The sequence below is a fragment of the Eleutherodactylus coqui genome, chromosome 5 (genome assembly GCF_035609145.1).
Source record: "Eleutherodactylus coqui strain aEleCoq1 chromosome 5, aEleCoq1.hap1, whole genome shotgun sequence".
NCBI classification, from domain to species: domain Eukaryota; kingdom Metazoa; phylum Chordata; class Amphibia; order Anura; family Eleutherodactylidae; genus Eleutherodactylus; species Eleutherodactylus coqui.
The window spans coordinates 276204998-276227119 of NC_089841.1; the positions used below are offsets into that span (position 1 = coordinate 276204998).

At 46.6% G+C, this 22122-nt stretch overlaps 1 protein-coding gene across 2 annotated transcripts in view; it reads right to left on the minus strand.

Moving 5' to 3' along the window:
- JAK3 (Janus kinase 3) overlaps positions 1 to 20488 on the minus strand; it is a 224072-nt gene extending 203584 nt beyond the window's left edge. For both annotated transcript variants that reach the window (XM_066604769.1, XM_066604768.1), the window contains exon 1: positions 20435 to 20488. The gene's annotated coding sequence lies outside the window, so the exon portion shown is untranslated. The remainder of the gene's footprint in view (positions 1 to 20434) is intronic.
- Positions 20489 to 22122: the final 1634 nt, after the last annotated feature.

Consider the following 22122-nt stretch of genomic DNA (forward strand, 5'->3'; position numbering starts at 1 on the left):
GCAGATCCCACATGTTTACAAACAGACCCACGTGAAGGACAACATAATGTAGCAGATCCCACATGTTTACAAACAGACCCACGTGAAGGACAACATAATATAGCAGATCTCACATGTTTACAAACAGACCCGCGTGAAGGACAACATAATGTAGCAGATCCCACATGTTTACAAACAGACCCGCGTGAAGGACAACATAATGTAGAAGATCCCACATGTTTACAAACAGACCAGCGTGAAGGACAACATAATGTAGCAGATCCCACATGTTTACAAACAGACCCACATGAAGGACAACATAATGTAGCAGATCCCACATGTTTACAAACAGACCCGCGTAAAGGACAACATAATGTAGCAGATCCCACATCTTTACAAACAGAACCGCGTGAAGGACAACATAATATAGCAGATACCACCGGCGTTTACAAACAGACCCGCGTGAAGGGTAACATAATGTAGCAGATCCCACATGTTTACCAACAGACCCGCGTGAAGGACAACATAATGTAGCAGATCCCACATGTTTACAAACAGACCCGCGTGAAGGGCAACATAATGTAGCAGATCCCACATGTTTACAAACAGACCCACGTGAAGGACAACATAATGTAGCAGATCCCACATGTTTACAAACAGACCCACGTGAAGGACAACATAATATAGCAGATCTCACATGTTTACAAACAGACCCGCGTGAAGGACAACATAATGTAGCAGATCCCACATGTTTACAAACAGACCCACGTGAAGGACAACATAATGTAGCAGATCCCACATGTTTACAAACAGACCCGCGTGAAGGACAACATAATGTAGCAGATCCCACCGGCGTTTACAAACAGACCCGCGTGAAGGACAACATAATGTAGCAGATCCCACATGTATACAAACAGACCCGCGTGAAGAACATAATGTAGCAGATCCCACATGTTTACAAACAGACCTGCGTGAAGGACAACAAAATGTAGCAGATCCCACATGTTTACAAACAGACACGCATGAAGGACAACATAATGTAGCAGATCCCACATGTTTACAAACAGACCCGCGTGAAGGACAACATAATATAGCAGATCTCACATGTTTACAAACAGACCCGCGTGAAGGACAACATAATGTAGCAGATCCCACATGTTTACAAACAGACCCACGTGAAGGACAACATAATGTAGCAGATCCCACATGTTTACAAACAGACCCGCGTGAAGGACAACATAATGTAGCAGATCCCACCGGCGTTTACAAACAGACCCGCGTGAAGGACAACATAATGTAGCAGATCCCACATGTATACAAACAGACCCGCGTGAAGAACATAATGTAGCAGATCCCACATGTTTACAAACAGACCTGCGTGAAGGACAACAAAATGTAGCAGATCCCACATGTTTACAAACAGACACGCATGAAGGACAACATAATGTAGCAGATCCCACATGTTTACAAACAGACCCGCGTGAAGGGTAACATAATGTAGTAGATCCCACATGTTTACAAACAGACCCGTGTGAAGGACAACATAATGTAGCAGATCCCACATGTTTACAAACCGACACGCATGAAGGACAACATAATGTAGCAGATCCCACATGTTTACAAACAGACCCGTGTGAAGGACAACATAATATAGCAGATCCCACATGTTTACAAACAGACCCGCATGAAGGACAACATAATATAGCAGATCCCACATGTTTACAAACAGACCCGCGTAAAGGACAACATAATATAGCAGATCCCACATCTTTACAAACAGAACTGTGTGAAGGGTAACATAATGTAGCAGATCCCACATGTTTACAAACAGACCCGTGTGAAGGACAACATAATATAGCAGATCCCACATGTTTACAAACAGACCCGCGTGAAGGACAACATAATATAGCAGATCCCACATGTTTACAAACAGAACTGTGTGAAGGGTAACATAATGTAGCAGATCCCACATGTTTACAAACAGACCCACGTGAAGAACATAATGTAGCAGATCCCACATGTTTACAAACAGACATGCATGAAGGACAACATAATGTAGCAGATCCCACATGTTTACAAACAGACCCGTGTGAAGGACAACATAATGTAGCAGATCCCACATGTTTACAAACAGACCCGTGTGAAGGACAACATAATGTAGCAGATCCCACATGTTTACAAACAGACCCGTGTGAAGGACAACATAATGTAGCAGATCCCACATGTTTACAAACAGACCCGCGTGAAGGACAACATAATGTAGCAGATCCCACCGGCGTTTACAAACACACCCACATGAAGGACAACATAATGTAGCAGATCCCACCGGCGTTTACAAACAGACCCGCGTGAAGGACAGCATAATGTAGCAGATCCCACCGGCGTTTACAAACACACCCACATGAAGGACAACATAATGTAGCAGATCCCACCGGCGTTTACAAACAGACCCGCGTGAAGGACAACATAATGTAGCAGATCCCACATGTTTACAAACAGACCCGCGTGAAGGACAACATAATGTACCAGATCCCACATGTTTACAAACAGACCCGCGTAAAGGACAACATAATATAGCAGATCCCACATCTTTACAAACAGACCCGCGTGAAGGACAACATAATGTAGCAGATCCCACATGTTTACAAACAGACCCGCATGAAGGACAACATAATGTAGCAGATCCCACATGTTTACAAACAGACCCGCATGAAGGACAACATAATGTAGCAGATCCCACCGGCGTTTACAAACAGACCCACATGAAGGACAACATAATGTAGCAGATCCCACCGGCGTTTGCAGACAGACCCACATGAAGGACAACATAATATAGCAGATCCCACCGGCGTTTACAAACAGACCCGCGTGAAGGACAACATAATGTAGCAGATCCCACATGTTTACAAACAGACCCGCGTGAAGGACAACATAATATAGCAGATCCCACATGTTTACAAACAGACCCGTGTGATGGACAACATAATGTAGCAGATCCCACATGTTTACAAACAGACCCACATGAAGGACAACATAATGTAGCAGATCCCACATGTTTACAAACAGACCCGCGTAAAGGACAACATAATGTAGCAGATCCCAGATGTTTACAAACAGACCCGTGTGAAGGACAACATAATATAGCAGATCCCACATGTTTACAAACAGACCCGCGTGAAGGACAACATAATGTAGCAGATCCCACATGTTTACAAACAGACACGCGTGAAGGACAACATAATGTAGCAGATCCCACATGTTTACAAACAGACCAGCGTGAAGGACAACATAATGTAGCAGATCCCACATGTTTACAAACAGACCCACATGAAGGACAACATAATGTAGCAGATCCCACATGTTTACAAACAGACCCGCGTAAAGGACAACATAATGTAGCAGATCCCACATCTTTACAAACAGAACCGCGTGAAGGACAACATAATATAGCAGATACCACCGGCGTTTACAAACAGACCTGCGTGAAGGGTAACATAATGTAGCAGATCCCACATGTTTACCAACAGACCCGCGTGAAGGACAACATAATGTAGCAGATCCCACATGTTTACCAACAGACCCGCGTGAAGGGCAACATAATGTAGCAGATCCCACATGTTTACAAACAGACCCACGTGAAGGACAACATAATGTAGCAGATCCCACATGTTTACAAACAGACCCACGTGAAGGACAACATAATATAGCAGATCTCACATGTTTACAAACAGACCCGCGTGAAGGACAACATAATGTAGCAGATCCCACATGTTTACAAACAGACCCACGTGAAGGACAACATAATGTAGCAGATCCCACATGTTTACAAACAGACCCGCGTGAAGGACAACATAATGTAGCAGATCCCACCGGCGTTTACAAACAGACCCGCGTGAAGGACAACATAATGTAGCAGATCCCACATGTATACAAACAGACCCGCGTGAAGAACATAATGTAGCAGATACCACATGTTTACAAACAGACCTGCGTGAAGGACAACAAAATGTAGCAGATCCCACATGTTTACAAACAGACACGCATGAAGGACAACAAAATGTAGCAGATCCCACATGTTTACAATCAGACCCGCGTGAAGGGTAACATAATGTAGTAGATCCCACATGTTTACAAACAGACCCGTGTGAAGGACAACATAATGTAGCAGATCCCACATGTTTACAAACCGACACGCATGAAGGACAACATAATGTAGCAGATCCCACATGTTTACAAACAAACCCGTGTGAAGGACAACATAATATAGCAGATCCCACATGTTTACAAACAGACCCGCATGAAGGACAACATAATGTAGCAGATCCCACATGTTTACAAACAGACCCGCGTAAAGGACAACATAATATAGCAGATCCCACATCTTTACAAATAGAACTGTGTGAAGGGTAACATAATGTAGCAGATCCCACATGTTTACAAACAGACATGCATGAAGGACAACATAATGTAGCAGATCCCACATGTTTACAAACAGACCCGTGTGAAGGACAACATAATGTAGCAGATCCCACATGTTTACAAACAGACCCGTGTGAAGGACAACATAATGTAGCAGATCCCACATGTTTACAAACAGACCCGCGTGAAGGACAACATAATGTAGCAGATCCCACCGGCGTTTACAAACACACCCACATGAAGGACAACATAATGTAGCAGATCCCACCGGCGTTTACAAACAGACCCGCGTGAAGGACAACATAATGTAGCAGATCCCACCGGCGTTTACAAACACACCCACATGAAGGACAACATAATGTAGCAGATCCCACCGGCGTTTACAAACAGACCCGCGTGAAGGACAACATAATGTAGCAGATCCCACATGTTTACAAACAGACCCGCGTGAAGGACAACATAATGTACCAGATCCCACATGTTTACAAACAGACCCGCGTAAAGGACAACATAATATAGCAGATCCAACATCTTTACAAACAGACCCGCGTGAAGGACAACATAATGTAGCAGATCCCACATGTTTACAAACAGACCCGCATGAAGGACAACATAATGTAGCAGATCCCACATGTTTACAAACAGACCCGCATGAAGGACAACATAATGTAGCAGATCCCACATGTTTACAAACAGACCCGCGTGAAGGACAACATAATGTAGCAGATCCCACATGTATACAAACAGACCCGCGTGAAGAACATAATGTAGCAGATCCCACATGTTTACAAACAGACCTGCGTGAAGGACAACAAAATGTAGCAGATCCCACATGTTTACAAACAGACACGCATGAAGGACAACATAATGTAGCAGATCCCACATGTTTACAAACAGACACGCATGAAGGACAACATAATGTAGCAGATCCCACATGTTTACAAACAGACCCGTGTGAAGGACAACATAATGTAGCAGATCCCACATGTTTACAAACCGACACGCATGAAGGACAACATAATGTAGCAGATCCCACATGTTTACAAACAGACCTGCGTGAAGGACAACAAAATGTAGCAGATCCCACATGTTTACAAACAGACACGCATGAAGGACAACATAATATAGCAGATCCCACATGTTTACAAACAGACCCGCATGAAGGACAACATAATGTAGCAGATCCCACATGTTTACAAACAGACCCGCGTAAAGGACAACATAATGTAGCAGATCCCACATGTTTACAAACAGACCCGTGTGAAGGACAACATAAGGGCGAGCACCCACTGGCGTTTTTTTACCTGCGTTTTGCGTTTTGCGTTTTGCGTTTTTCCTGCACAGGCATAGAGATAACATGTGTTCCTGTCCACTGGCGTTTTTTTTGCATTGCGTTTGCGTTTTTAACATAGGAACTGTCAGTTGCATATGTGTCCTTATTTTTCTCCATGGAAATTAATGGCAAAGCCGCGAAAACGCCGCGAAAACGCCGCGAAAAAACGCCGCGGAAAACGCGCGGGAAAAACGCGGGACACGCGGCGAAAACGCTGCGTTTTTTTCCCGCGGGAAACGCAAACGCCAGTGGGTGCTCGCCCTAATATAGCAGATCCCACATGTTTACAAACAGACCCGCGTGAAGGACAACATAATATAGCAGATCCCACATGTTTACAAACAGAACTGTGTGAAGGGTAACATAATGTAGCAGATCCCACATGTTTACAAACAGACATGCATGAAGGACAACATAATGTAGCAGATCCCACATGTTTACAAACAGACCCGTGTGAAGGACAACATAATGTAGCAGATCCCACATGTTTACAAACAGACCCGTGTGAAGGACAACATAATGTAGCAGATCCCACATGTTTACAAACAGACCCACGTGAAGGACAACATAATGTAGCAGATCCCACCGGCGTTTACAAACACACCCACATGAAGGACAACATAATGTAGCAGATCCCACCGGCGTTTACAAACAGACCCGCGTGAAGGACAACATAATGTAGCAGATCCCACCGGCGTTTACAAACACACCCACATGAAGGACAACATAATGTAGCAGATCCCACCGGCGTTTACAAACAGACCCGCGTGAAGGACAACATAATGTAGCAGATCCCACATGTTTACAAACAGACCCGCGTGAAGGACAACATAATGTACCAGATCCCACATGTTTACAAACAGACCCGCGTAAAGGACAACATAATATAGCAGATCCAACATCTTTACAAACAGACCCGCGTGAAGGACAACATAATGTAGCAGATCCCACATGTTTACAAACAGACCCGCATGAAGGACAACATAATGTAGCAGATCCCACATGTTTACAAACAGACCCGCATGAAGGACAACATAATGTAGCAGATCCCACATGTTTACAAACAGACCCACGTGAAGGACAACATAATGTAGCAGATCCCACATGTTTACAAACAGACCCGCGTGAAGGACAACATAATGTAGCAGATCCCACATGTATACAAACAGACCCACGTGAAGGACAACATAATGTAGCAGATCCCACATGTTTACAAACAGACCCACGTGAAGGACAACATAACGTAGCAGATCCCACATGTTTATAAACAGACCCACGTGAAGGACAACATAATGTAGCAGATCCCACATGTATACAAACAGACCCACGTGAAGAACATAATGTAGTAGATCCCACATGTTTACAAACAGACCCGCGTGAAGGACAACATAATGTAGCAGATCCCACATGTTTACAAACAGACCCGCGTGAAGGACAACATAATGTAGCAGATCCCACATGTTTACAAACAGATCCGCGTGAAGGACAACATAATGTAGCAGATCCCACATGTTTATAAACAGACCCGCGTGAAGGACAACATAATATAGCAGATCCCACATGTTTACAAACAGACCCGCGTGAAGGACAACATAACATAGCAGATCCCACATGTTTACAAACAGACCCGCGTGAAGGACAACATAATGTAGCAGATCCCACATGTTTACAAACAGACCCGCATGAAGGACAACATAATGTAGCAGATCCCACATGTTTACAAACAGACCCGCATGAAGGACAACATAATGTAGCAGATCCCACATGTTTACAAACAGACCCGCGTGAAGGACAACATAATGTAGCAGATCCCACATGTTTACAAACAGACCCACGTGAAGGACAACATAATGTAGCAGATCCCACATGTTTACAAACAGACCCGCGTGAAGGACAACATAATGTAGCAGATCCCACATGTATACAAACAGACCCGCGTGAAGGACAACATAATGTAGCAGATCCCACATGTTTACAAACAGACCCACGTGAAGGACAACATAATATAGCAGATCCCACATGTATACAAACAGACCCACGTGAAGGACAACATAATGTAGCAGATCCCACATGTTTACAAACAGACCCGCATGAAGGACAACATAATGTAGCAGATCCCACATGTTTACAAACAGACCCGCGTGAAGGACAACATAATGTAGCAGATCCCACATGTATACAAACAGACCCGCGTGAAGAACATAATGTAGCAGATCCCACCGGCGTTTACAAACAGACCCGCGTGAAGGACAACATAATGTAGCAGATCCCACATGTTTACAGACAGACCCACATGAAGGACAACATAATGTAGCAGATCCCACATGTTTACAAACAGACCCGCTTGAAGGGTAACATAATGTAGCAGATCCCACATGTTTACAAACAGACCCGCGTGAAAAACATAATGTAGCAGATCCCACATGTTTACAAACAGACCCGCGTGAAGGACAACATAATGTAGCAGATCCCACATGTTTGCAAACAGACCCGTGTGAAGGACAACATAATGTAGCAGATCCCACATGTTTACAAACAGACCCGCGTGAAGGGTAACATAATGTAGCAGATCCCACATGTTTACAAACAGACCCACGTGAAGGACAACATAATGTAGCAGATCCCACATGTTTACAAACAGACCCGCGTGAAGGACAACGTAATGTAGCAGATCCCACATGTTTACAAACAGACCCACGTGAAGGACAACATAATGTAGCAGATCCCACATGTTTACAAACAGACCCGCGTGAAGGACAACATAATGTAGCAGATCCCACATGTATACAAACAGACCCGCGTGAAGGACAACATAATGTAGCAGATCCCACATGTTTACAAACAGACCCACGTGAAGGACAACATAATATAGCAGATCCCACATGTATACAAACAGACCCGCGTGAAGGACAACATAATGTAGCAGATCCCACATGTTTACAAACAGACCCGCATGAAGGACAACATAATGTAGCAGATCCCACATGTTTACAAACAGACCCACGTGAAGGACAACATAATGTAGCAGATCCCACATGTTTACAAACAGACCCGCATGAAGGACAACATAATGTAGCAGATCCCACATGTTTACAAACAGACCCGCGTGAAGGACAACATAATGTAGCAGATCCCACATGTATACAAACAGACCCGCGTGAAGAACATAATGTAGCAGATCCCACCGGCGTTTACAAACAGACCCGCGTGAAGGGTAACATAATGTAGCAGATCCCACCGGCGTTTACAAACAGACCCGCATGAAGGACAACATAATGTAGCAGATCCCACATGTTTACAGACAGACCCACATGAAGGACAACATAATGTAGCAGATCCCACATGTTTACAAACAGACCCGCGTGAAGGACAACATAATGTAGCAGATCCCACATGTTTACAAACAGACCCGCGTGAAAAACATAATGTAGCAGATCCCACATGTTTACAAACAGACCCGCGTGAAGGACAACATAATGTAGCAGATCCCACATGTTTGCAAACAGACCCGTGTGAAGGACAACATAATGTAGCAGATCCCACATGTTTACAAACAGACCCGCGTGAAGGGTAACATAATGTAGCAGATCCCACATGTTTACAAACAGACCCACGTGAAGGACAACATAATGTAGCAGATCCCACATGTTTACAAACAGACCCGCGTGAAGGGCAACATAATGTAGCAGATCCCACATGTATACAAACAGACCCATGTGAAGGACAACATAATGTAGCAGATCCCACATGTTTACAAACAGACCCACGTGAAGGACAACATAATGTAGCAGATCCCACATGTTTACAAACAGACCCACGTGAAGGACAACATAATGTAGCAGATCCCACATGTTTACAAACAGACCCACGTGAAGGACAACATAATGTAGCAGATCCCACATGTTTACAAACAGACCCACGTGAAGGACAACATAATGTAGCAGATCCCACATGTTTACAAACAGATCCGCGTGAAGGACAACATAATGTAGCAGATCCCACCGCCGTTTACAGACAGACGCAATGTACAGGTCTGCATGTTGTTTACAAACTGGGCTAATAATTGTGTACAGCTACGGGCTCAGTCACACGGGTGTTTGTACGCCGTTCATCAGTTGCGTTTTCTGGCCGCATCTAAATAGAACCAATGACTTCCAATAGCAGCGGTCACATGTGAATTTTACATGCGCACAAATGCATGCGGCGAAAAGTATAGGACACCGGGTCACAGAACGTATGAAACTGCATTCTGCGGCAAACCGGTGTTCTGTATATGTGAAACCCCTGCATGCGAATGGCGGCAGCAGCACCGACCCCATTGAGAACATATAGTGAAGATTGTGATCCTCTGCCACAGCTGTCACAGCATTCAGTGCCAATGGGACTCCCCGCAGAGATGAAGGATTCCTCTGCCACAGCTGTCACAGCCGCCGCAGGGGATAGCGGGCAGGGCTGTTTTTGAGCAGATAAACGGTGCTAGCAGTAGTTTTTCCGCTGTGACGCCCGCTTTGGTCATGCAAACTTTTGAACACATAATTGATGCGTTCAAAAATTCATGCGTCAAAACGCCGGTGTGACCGAGGCCAAACAGAAAACAACTAAAGAGAAAAAAATGGCAAAAAATAAAACCGAAAAGGAACCCGATAGGAGCTACTGATAGCGTCGTCCCTAAAACTACAGGATAACGAGACCTGCGAGGTAAAGCGAGAGCGTTGCAGATGACTGCTTTATAAATACAGATACTCCCCAGCCGCAGGATACGAACAGCCTGTCCGGCTATAGCATTACATCACACTGTGCAGCCATCGGATAGGCACTCTACATAGATGGACCCCAGCTGCCGTGGCAATCTTATTGCGGGACGCCGTATGGGACCCCCAATTGTTAGGTGCAGGCTGTTTCTTAAAGCCTTCCCCCGCTCCGATAAGCCTTGCTGCTGTAAACAGCGGTATTTAAAGAGTTAACATCTCTGATGAGCTGCACGGCTTATTGGAGCTGTTGCAGGCCGGTGCAGGCTGTAAGTAACAGCCGGCAGACATGTTGTATCCGCCCGCAATCCCCCACTATACAAGCATTTGTTTGGACATACGAACAGGGGACATTCTGTAGCGGTAAACCGATGCAGCCGCAGGAGTTACCACTAACCAATAAATAAGAATTCTTTAAATAATCTTGTAATTCAAAGGGGTTTCGCAGGGAGAACACTCTTCTTGTGTCATCAGGATCGGTCATCCATGGTGGATGGGCTGCAGAGCCGATGCTGGTAACTAATCAAGCTAAGCCGTGGCTGCAGTTACGAGCGCCGGCCACTAGAAGGAGGTCGGCATGGAGGCTTCCACTGTTTCAGCGCCGACCTCTGTTATTGCGGCGCTGACAGCATGCGCCCGCTCAGCTGAATGGTCGGGGTCCTGAGCAGTGGACCCCAGCCCATCAGCTATCAGTGACCCATCATGAGGATGCACCATCAGTTCGATTTCCATGGAAAACCCTTTTTAGCCTTTTTTAATCTGGTACCGATTGAGGTCTGTAAAATAACAGTTCTGGGTCCAATGGAGACCCTCTAAGGCTGCTGCACACGAACGTAAGCGTATTGGCACGCGCCTGAGCGCTGTTTATTTGCGAAATGAACAATGTTTATTGGCTTCAGACCCCAGTGCCCCCCCCACCTCTCCGCGGGGCGCGTGCAAACATGTAGCAAACAGCGAAACGGCCATTTAGTTCCAGAGGTCTTCTTTTTCCAGCAGAATTACGCAGCGTTCCGCGCATCTCCTTGCGTATTGCATCCCCCCCATTGACTTCTATGAAATCAGTGGGCTTATTCTTTGTGTATTGCGCGTACAAATGTGGCGCGTGCAAATCTGCGTGTGACGCCGGACTAAGATTCTGACATTGTACATCCTTATAGCGATAGAGAACATGTCCAGTCGCCGTCCGCAGCGTGATAATTACTTTACATCCCAACCGCGTCCCGCACGTCACTCTTAGGCCGGACTCACACCGACGCATATTTACGTGTGTAATACGCGGTGAAGAGAACCAATGGACGTCGGGGGTATGCAGTATGCTCTATATTCAAAGGTCCCCATAGAAGTCTATGGGGGATACAAATGTGCGCGCAATATGCTCGGAGATGTGCGATACGCTGTGGAATTCCACTGGTAAAAGAAAACAATTGGATGAATCAGCCATGTGAATCAGCCATGTGAATCAGCCATGTGAATCAGCCATGTGAATCAGCCATGTGGATCAGCCATGTGGATCAGCCATGTGGATCACCCATGTGGATCACCCATGTGGATCTGCCCCTCTTTGCCGCATGCAAATGAACTGGCAGACGCAAAAAAGCAGCATTTGTTCCACAAAAACACTACACATTTGCGTGCGAATATCCGTATGCTCCTGTGGCTCCGGCCTTAGGCCTCATTCACACCAGCCACGACATCACTGCCACGTGAAGCATTGGCTCCTAAGGCATTCGATCACATGGGCAATTTTCAGGTGCGTGAAAAAAAAAAAAATCACTTTGTAAAATTGACAAATCGACGACTGGTTTAGTTTTTCCTCGCAGCATCAAAAAATAGGTCTTGCCCTACCTTATGATGAAAAACACTGGAGGCTCCCATAGACTCCTATGGGAGCTGAAAAAAGGGATGGGGGGGTTACCTGCGGCCGGCGCTCGGAAAAGAAGACAACCTGCTCTATTGAAGCTAGTTGAAGACATTCTGCCGACTGCAGCATTTTTTTCACGTGATATGCCCGTCTGAATGGATGAGAAAACACTAAATTCGGGATTAGATTGTGGTTATTCTTCTGTTTTGCGACTTTCAGCCGCGAGCGGCCAGCGTGAAGGCGCACACGCTCGTGTTACTGGCCTAAGGGCAGCGTGAAGGCGCACACGCTCGTGTTACTGGCCTAAGGGTATATTTACATCTACGAGAAAATAGTGCGAGTTCCGTGCACAGAAGTGGGTGGATGTATTGACTCTGATTCCCGCGGGTTGGTCTGCACAGGCGTTACGACTCTCACACCGAGATGGAACGGCTGAAAGAGATCCAATCGATGAGAAAGGGACGCGGTCGGCTGCAGGAAGTTCAATTCTCTGTTTGCTCTGAGGGTGAATTTCTAGCAACCAATCACAGCACAGCTTTCACTTTACATCAGCAACGTGAGAAATGAATGCTATGCTGCGATTGGTTGGGCGACAGGTATGCAATGACGTGTACTTGCTGCGTGCCGCCAATCCCCATGCACTATCTTGACATGTACAATGAAGGAAATAAGTCTGTAAGTTTGCCCGCTGTCAGACATGAACAGTCTATAATCTTTAGGGTCGGTTAACAGTGAGAGATAGAAGATCCAAAAAATATCCAGAAAATCCCATTGTCTAAATTATATATATTTGCATTTTGCAGAGAAATAAGTATTTGCTCCCTCTGGCAAACAAGACTTAATACTTGGTGGCCAAACCCTTGTAGCCAGGCCCAGCAGGCAGACGGTGTCTGGGGTTGATGAGGTCCGCTCCTCTTTGCAGATCATCTCTAAATCATTCGCTTGGTAACTCTGATCTTCAGCTCCCTCCATCAGTTTTCTATGGGATGAAGGTCTGGAGACTGGCTGGGCCGCTCCATCACCTTAATGTGCTTCTTTTTGAGCCACTCCTTTGTAGCCTTGGCTGTATGTTTTGGGTCATTGTCCTGCTAGAAGACCCAGCCACGGCCCATTGTTGATGTCCTGGTGGAGGGAAGGAGGTTGTCACTCAGGATCTTACGGTACATGGCGCCGTCCATTCTCCCATTGATCCGGTGAAGTAGTCAGAGAAACACCCCAAAGCATAATGTCTCCCCCTCCATGCGTGACAGTGGGGATGGGGTTCTCTGGGTCATAGGCAGCATTTCTCTTCCTCCAAACACGGCGAGTTGGGTTAATGCCAAAGAGCTCAATGTCTCTCGTCTGCCCACAGCACCTTCTCCCAATCACTCTCAGAATCACCCAACCTTCATTCGGGCAGCCCATGGGCCTTCTTGAGCAGGAGGACCTTGTGGGCCTGCAGGAGTTTATATTGTGTTACCAATGGTTTTCTTGGTGACTGTGGTCCCAGCCGCCTTGAGATCATTAACAAGTTCCCCCACCTTGTAGTTTTAGGCTGATCTCTCACCTTCCTTATGATCAAGGATACCCCACGAGGTGAGATTTTGCATGGAGCCCCAGATCGATGCCGATTGACAGTCATTATGGTTTTGTAGCCCATCCCAGCCTTGTGCCGGTCTATGATCTTGTCCCCGACATCCTTAGTAAGCTCTCTGGTCTTGCCCATGTTGTACAGGTTAGAGTCTGACTGATTGAGTCTGTGGACAGGAGGTATACAGGTGACCATGTAAGTCAGCGGTCTTTAATGCAGGTAACGAGTTGATTAGGAGCGTCTAACTGTTCTGGAGGAGCCGGAACTCTTAATGGTTGGCAGGGGGTCAAATACTTATTTCTCTGTGCAAAATGCAAATAAATAAAATTTTATAAATGATCTGGAGGAGGGAATTGTGGGAAACTGATCAAATTTGCCAACAACACAAAGCTAAGAGGGATAGCTAACACTAGGGAAGAGAACCAGAGGATTCAAAAAGATCTAGAAAAGCTTGAACAGTGGGCGGCGACTAACAGAACAGTGTTTAACAAGGAGAAATGCAAAGTCCTACATCTGGGCAAGAGAAATGAAAAAAGCACATACAGAATGGGAGGAATTGGGCTAAGCAGCAGCACATGTGAAAAAGACTTGGGTATACTAATAGATCACAGGCTGAACATGAGTCAAAAATGTGATGCAGCAGCCAAAAAGGCAAACACAATTCTGGGATGTATTAAGAGAAGCATCAGATCAGGGGTGTCAAACTCATTTTCACTGATGGCCACATCAGCCTTATGGCTGCCTTCAAAGGGCCGATTCTAATTGTAAGACAGTATAGTAAAAGTGAACCCCATAGTGGCCCGATGATAATAAGGTCTCCCATAGTGGCCAGTGGCGCACACTATTATACATATATACACACACACAAAGGCACACTATTGTTATACATGTATATATGTATACACAGTCGCACACTAATACATATATACGCACAGACAAACACTAATATACACATACGCACAGACGCACACCATTTTACGCATACACGCACAGACGCACACCATTCTACGCATACACGCACAGACGCACACCATTCTACACATACGCGCACACACACACACCATTCTACACATACGCGCACACACACACACCATTCTACACATACGCGCACACACACACACCATTCTACACATACGCGCACACACACACACCATTCTACACATACGCGCACACACACACCATTCTACACATACGCACACACACACCATTCTACACATACGCGCACACACACCATTCTACACATACGCGCACACACACCATTCTACACATACGCGCACACACACCATTCTACACATACGCGCACACACACCATTCTACACATACGCGCACACACACCATTCTACACATACGCGCACACACACACACACCATTCTACACATACGCGCACACACACACACACAAACACCATTCTACACATACGCGCACACACACCATTCTACACATACGCGCACACACACCATTCTACACATACGCGCACACACACCATTCTACACATACACGCACAGACACACACCATTCTACACATACACGCACAGACACACACCATTCTACACATACACGCACAGACACACACCATTCTACACATACACGCACAGACACACACCATTCTACACATACACGCACAGACACACACCATTCTACACATATATGCACAGACACACACCATTCTACACATATATGCACAGACACACACCATTCTACACAAATATGCACAGACACACACCATTCTACACATATATGCACAGACACACACCATTCTATACATATATGCAGAGACACACACCATTCTACACAAATATGCACAGACACACACCATTCTACACATATACGCACAGACACACACCATTCTACACATATACGCACAGACACACACCATTCTATACATATACGCACAGACACACACCATTCTACACATATATGCACAGACACACACCATTCTACACAAATATGCACAGACACACACCATTCTACACATATACGCACAGACACACACCATTCTACACATATACGCACAGACACACACCATTCTACACATATACGCACAGACACACACCATTCTATACAAATATGCAGACACACACCATTCTACACAAATATGCACAGACACACACCATTCTACACAAATATGCACAGACACACACCATTCTATACATATATGCACAGACACACACCATTCTACACAAATATGCACAGACACACACCATTCTACACATATACGCACAGACACACACCATTCTACACATATACGCACAGACACACACCATTCTATACATATATGCACAGACACACACCATTCTACACATATATGCACAGACACACACCATTCTATACAAATATGCAGACACACACCATTCTACACAAATATGCACAGACACACCATTCTACACAAATATGCACAGACACACACCATTCTACACATATACGCACAGACACACACCATTCTATACATATATGCACAGACACACACCATTCTATACAAATATGCAGACACACACCATTCTACACATATATGCACAGACACACACCATTCTACACATCGACGCACAGACACACCATTCTACACATACACGCACACACATACATACATTTGCACACAGTGACACTTCTGCATTTTTATACTTACCTGCATCCAATGTGGTCCCACTGGCAGGTATACCGGCTGCTCTCAGTCCTTCTTGGGGCCCTCCTGCATACTTGGGCCCCTGATGTCTCCCCAGGCCTGCAGCCATGAACAGAGGGAGGGACGGTGAGAGGAGGTCAGTGCTGACCAGGCTCTCACTCTGCAGCTGCTCCTCCTCACCGCCGCTCTCCTCGCTGCAGAGATCATGTTCTCTGCTGTCTTATTCCCTCCTCCGCGGCCGTTGTCAGTCTGCTATTGGCACTCCTCCATTACTGTCTGCTCTACTGAGATAGAACAAACCGATAGGAGATCGCCTACTGACAGCAGCACGGAGGGTGAGGGAACTTGCTGCACAGCCGGTGGGCCACAGAAAATGACGTGGCCGGCCTTGTGTTTGACAGCTGTGGTCTAGATCATGTGAGGTCCTTATCCCCCTCCACTCTTCCTTAGGCCGTCTGCAGGCGGCCGGGTCGGATTCCCTGTGAGAATTCTTGCAGCAGGATGCGGTCCCGTGCCCCTGCAGAGGCCTGCAGCTTACCTGCTCCCGGCACCTCCTCTCTGCGCTGTGCGCCGGCTGCCGGCCAGCTGGTGCATACGCAGAGAGGGGCCGGCCCGTCACCACTGACATTTCTCGCAGACACTGACTCTCGCAGAGGCCTGCACAGAAACAGAGCTTGCCGCCATTTGTTTTTCGCGTGTGTTTTCATGTGGACAAATCATGTCTGTCTGCCTAGGATTGCGTTATCCGATGCAATCCTATGTAGGCGGGCACAGGCGGAAATCCTGCGGGAAATCCCGCTGCGGAAATTCTGCCCGTGTGCAGGGGACCCTAGTCAGACCTCATCTGGAATACTGGGCCAGTTCTGCGCACCCCACTTTATAAATCACATAGACAAACTGGAGCAAGTTCAGGGAAGAGTTACCAAGATGGTGAGCGGTCTGCAGATCATGTCCTATGAGGAACGGGTAAAGAATCTGGGAATGTTTAGCAGAAGAGAAGGCTGAGAGGAGACTTAATAGCCGTCTACAAATATCTGAAGGGCTGTCACAGTGCAGAGGGATCAGCCCTATTCTCATCTGTACAAGGAAAGACTAGAAGCAATGGGATGAAACTGAAAGGGAGGAAACACAGATTAGATATTAGACAGTGAGGGGATCAATGAGTGGAACAGGTTGTCACGGGAGGTGGGGAGTTCTTCTGCAATGGAAGTCTTCAGGAGGCTGGACAGACATCTGTCTGGGATGATTTAGTGATCCTGCACTGAGCAGGGGGTTGGCCCTGATGACCCCGGAGGACCCGAAACCCCGGAGGTCCCAATGACCCCGGAGGACCCGATGACCCCGGAGGACCCGATGACCCCGGAGGACCCGATGACTCTACCATTCTAGGATTCTATGAAATATGTATAATTTAGAAAATGTGATTTTCTGGATTTTCTGGATATTCTATCTCTCGCTGTTAAAATGAACCCTAAAAATTATAGACTGTTCACGTCTGACAGCGGGCAAACTTACAAAAACAGCAAGGGATCAAATACTTCTTTCCTTCACTGTATGCGTGTGTTCTACACACCAAGATACTGCATACCACAATCTTTGCGCAGGTATTTCACACGGCTCCTGCGAGCAGCACCATTAAAGTTTATGGGATTTTGTTGCTGAGTAGTACGGGCCCAACATCTGTGTGTGTCATACGCAGTGAGCCCGACCTTACTCCAGACCGGTGTGAAGTACTGCTGCGGGGTCCGCGTACTCACATCACCCCGGACACGGTGCTGAACACTAGTATGGTATGTCGCATAACAGTACCAACATGGCGGCCATCAGGTTGACTAGCGATGCAGCGTTCTGCTTAAAAATAATAAGGTGTTTCAAACAGTCTAAAACACTCCAAGGCCACTTCGTATGCAGCCAAGAAAATTGCGTTACACTTGTGTGTTGTGAGATGCACTAATCTTGCACGAATCTGCACCCCGTTCTTTTGATTGGAGTCATATACACGAGTGACTTTTTTCCCCGAATTAGGATACGATGCAGGAAAAAAATCTCCTCATGACCCATCTTTGGGTGTTTGCATGTGATGTATGTAGTGGCCCAGAGTTAGGGCCCCACAGCCCTTGTTTGGCTACCTCATTTGGACCTTGTCTATGTGTGTGTCTGTGCTACTACACATCAGTGTGTCCTCCTCCCGGTCACCCTAACCTGCTGTGTGTTGCGTGTATGACGCGTGTTCTGTCTGTGTTCAGTTAGGGGGGCGGAGAGAGAAGAGATGTAGTCGGAGAAGGAGGACGTGTGGAGGGGGCTTAGGCTTCAACAATTACGTCCAGGCTAATCCCAAATCAGCCCCACTTGGATGTAGGGTGTGACTCCTCCAAGGACCAAGAGGAAAGGAGACCGGGGAATGGAGGAAATGGTCTAAGTGAGGAGAAGGAACCTGAAAGAATACTTCTCAACAGTGACCGTACGTGTCCCATGTAACTAGGAGGCAGTGGGAGTACAACCAACTCTGCTTAAGCCCTCCATTACTCTACAGAATAGCCTTCTGGGAGAACCCATGGATAACTTACACTGAACCACGGAACCGTTCAAGAGTGAGGACTTGTGTTCTCTGCTCACAGCAAATCAATGCAAAGTATGAACTGTTGTTAATCACCCAAGCCTTAAGTGAGCTGTGTGCCTTTGGTTTACTTTATCATATCTGGTTTGGACTCTTTGTTACATCACTACCAGAATGCTTTGCTGAAAAGGTACTGGCGTCATGTGATCCTTCAACCTACAGCATTTGTTGCCACCATTATTGGATTACCATTGTGCGCAGCTGAGCCGCGTCTTGATATTCCTGGAAAGGGACAGTGGAGCCACTATTGACAACCATCTGATTCCCCGCTGTCACCCCATGACGGTCGGTCGCCACATGTGTAGGCGAGTGAGATGCGAGGTTTCCCAATGTAAAAAGTGGGAAACACTTGCTGAACCTTCAGCGCAGCTGAAAAACATGGTGGAGGATCGTTACTTTACAGAAGGGATGGGAGGCATTCTTAAGACAAAAGCTCCCCGATCCGCGGGTAAATCGCACGTTCCCAACTGTGACACTCGGCCCGATCGCACTCAGCAGAGGGAAATTAGTAGCAATCCTCCGGTACGGCTTTCAAAAGGAAACCTCGCCTTGCACTCGCGTGAACGTCCTATGCCGTGCGATGTGTTTTTCGTCCCCATTGAAAATAGTGGGAGAGGCGCTCCGAGGATAATATAGGGCACAACGATGCAGGGAAGATAAGGACAAACGGCTCCTGTATATGACTATTCAAAAGAGTGGGGTCCATATTTGGGCGTCTCGCAACACACAAATCCCACATGATTTTCTTGGCCGTGGGGAAGCGGCCCAAATGGCATTAGTGCAAGTGAAACAAGGCAGCGAGCGCCCCGTATACATACAATTTACTAAAGCTGCAGTGAAATGAGCTAAAATACCCAAAACTACAATAAAGTACATCAAAGGGTGGGGGCACAACCAATCTAAGGGCTGTATGGGGTACCCCCGCAGTTGGTCACATGACAAGCTCCCCAACTCGGGTCTCGGCTCCTAGAAGAATGCCAGCCAAGCGTCTAACAAGCTGATTCAGCGCGGTCCAACTTACACAAAGTGCTCAATGCCGGCGGCAGGACCCGTAAAGTGACCGCAGGTGATGGACGCAGGGGGGTGGCAACTCGTAAGAAACAGGAGAAGAACATGGTGCCCAAAACGACATTGAATCTCTTCTTCATTCCATGATGTCACATAGTAGGAAATATTACCTTCAGCGGTCGCAGAAGGACGTGTGGACAGTCTGTAGGGTCAGCGTATGAGGACTGACCCCCCTCGGTAGTACACTACTTACAGACTGGGTGGTCGATGAACACTTACCTCCCTGGTGGCTATCGGTCTACTCTGCAGACTGCAGCACGGCTCGGATAGACCCCAGCCTGTCTTATGAAGCAGATTGTGGGTTTCCTGTGAAGGAGTCTCACCGCATCAAGCTTCCTGTTGAAAGTATCAGCTTCACTCAAATATGCAAACCAAGTGGGTGCATACAACCTTAACCCCTTAGTGGCCACCAACACGCCTTTTTACTGACTTCACTAGTGGGCTATACACTTGCACATACATCGCTTGTCTGACTGCTGTAACCACCAGGAATGGAGAAACCCCAGACCCTGGCAGTTTAACCTCTTACATGCCGCAATCAATAGCAGCCTGTAAGCAGACGGCAGGGGAGGGGGTTCCCTCTGTCATCCACTAGCACTCCACAGTGCATTTGCAAGGTAGGACTTGGTTCCCGTAGCAGCAGGAAGCCTAAATACATTGCAGACATAGAAGCCTTTTGCAGAGTCTAATAAGCGGTCATAAGCTTAGCGGAACGCACTACATGAGTCAGTATATATCCTAGCGACTGAATTATGACATCTTCAACTAAAAAATAGCATCAAAATGGGTTCAATAAAGTTTGTCAGGAAAAAAATCCAGTTTAAGAAAAAAAATATAATTTTTCCCCATAAAAACCAAATGGCTAAAAATGTCATAAAGCAGCACAAAGCAGGTATTACGGCATTCCTGATGACCCAACGGAAATAGGTTGTGTTTATGGCACATGGCGAACACCCTAAAAAGAATTTTAAAAACTGACGCCAGAATTACTATTATTTTTTCGTTCGCCTTCCAAAAATGAAATATTGTGGGCATATTAAGTCGATGGTTTTTCTTTAAAAACATCTTTTTATTGTGCAAAAGTAGTAAAAAATAAAAATCTCTAGAATCTAGAGTATCCCGGTGATCGTGCCGATCATTATCACAGTGTCTTTACCGAATGCTGAACACTGCAGAAACAAAACCCCCTAACCAATGGCGAAATGTCATCTTTGATATCACCCTCCCAGTGTGAATCGCAGCCCAATGTTGCCCTCGCCAGTGTGAATCACGGCCCGATATCACCCTCGCCAGAGTGAATCTCGGCCCGATATCACCCTCGCCAGAGTGAATCTCGGCCCGATATCACCCTCGCCAGTGTGAATCTCGGCCCGATATCACCCTCGCCAGTGTGAATCCCGGCCCGATATCGCCCTCCCAGTGTAAATCGCGGCCCGATGTCTCCCTCGCCAGTGTAAATCGCGGCCCGATGTCGCCCTCCCAGTGTAAATCGCGGCCCGATGTCTCCCTCGCCAGTGTGAATCACGGCCTGATATCGCGCTCGAAAGTGTGAATCACGGCCTGATATCGCGCTCGTCAGTGTGAATCCCAGCCCGATATCACCCTCGCCAGTGTGATTCACAGCCCAATATCGCCCTCCCAGTGTGTATCGCGGCCCGATGTTGCCCTCGCCAGTGTGAATCACGGCCCGATATCGCGCTCATCAGTGTGAATCACGGCCTGATATCGCGCTCATCAGTGTGAATCACGGCCTGATATCGCGCTCATCAGTGTGAATCACGGCCTGATATCGCGCTCATCAGTGTGAATCACGGCCTGATATCGCACTCATCAGTGTGAATCACGGCCTGATATTGCCCCGCCAGTATGAATCACGGCCCGATCTCACCCTTGCCAGTGTGAATCTC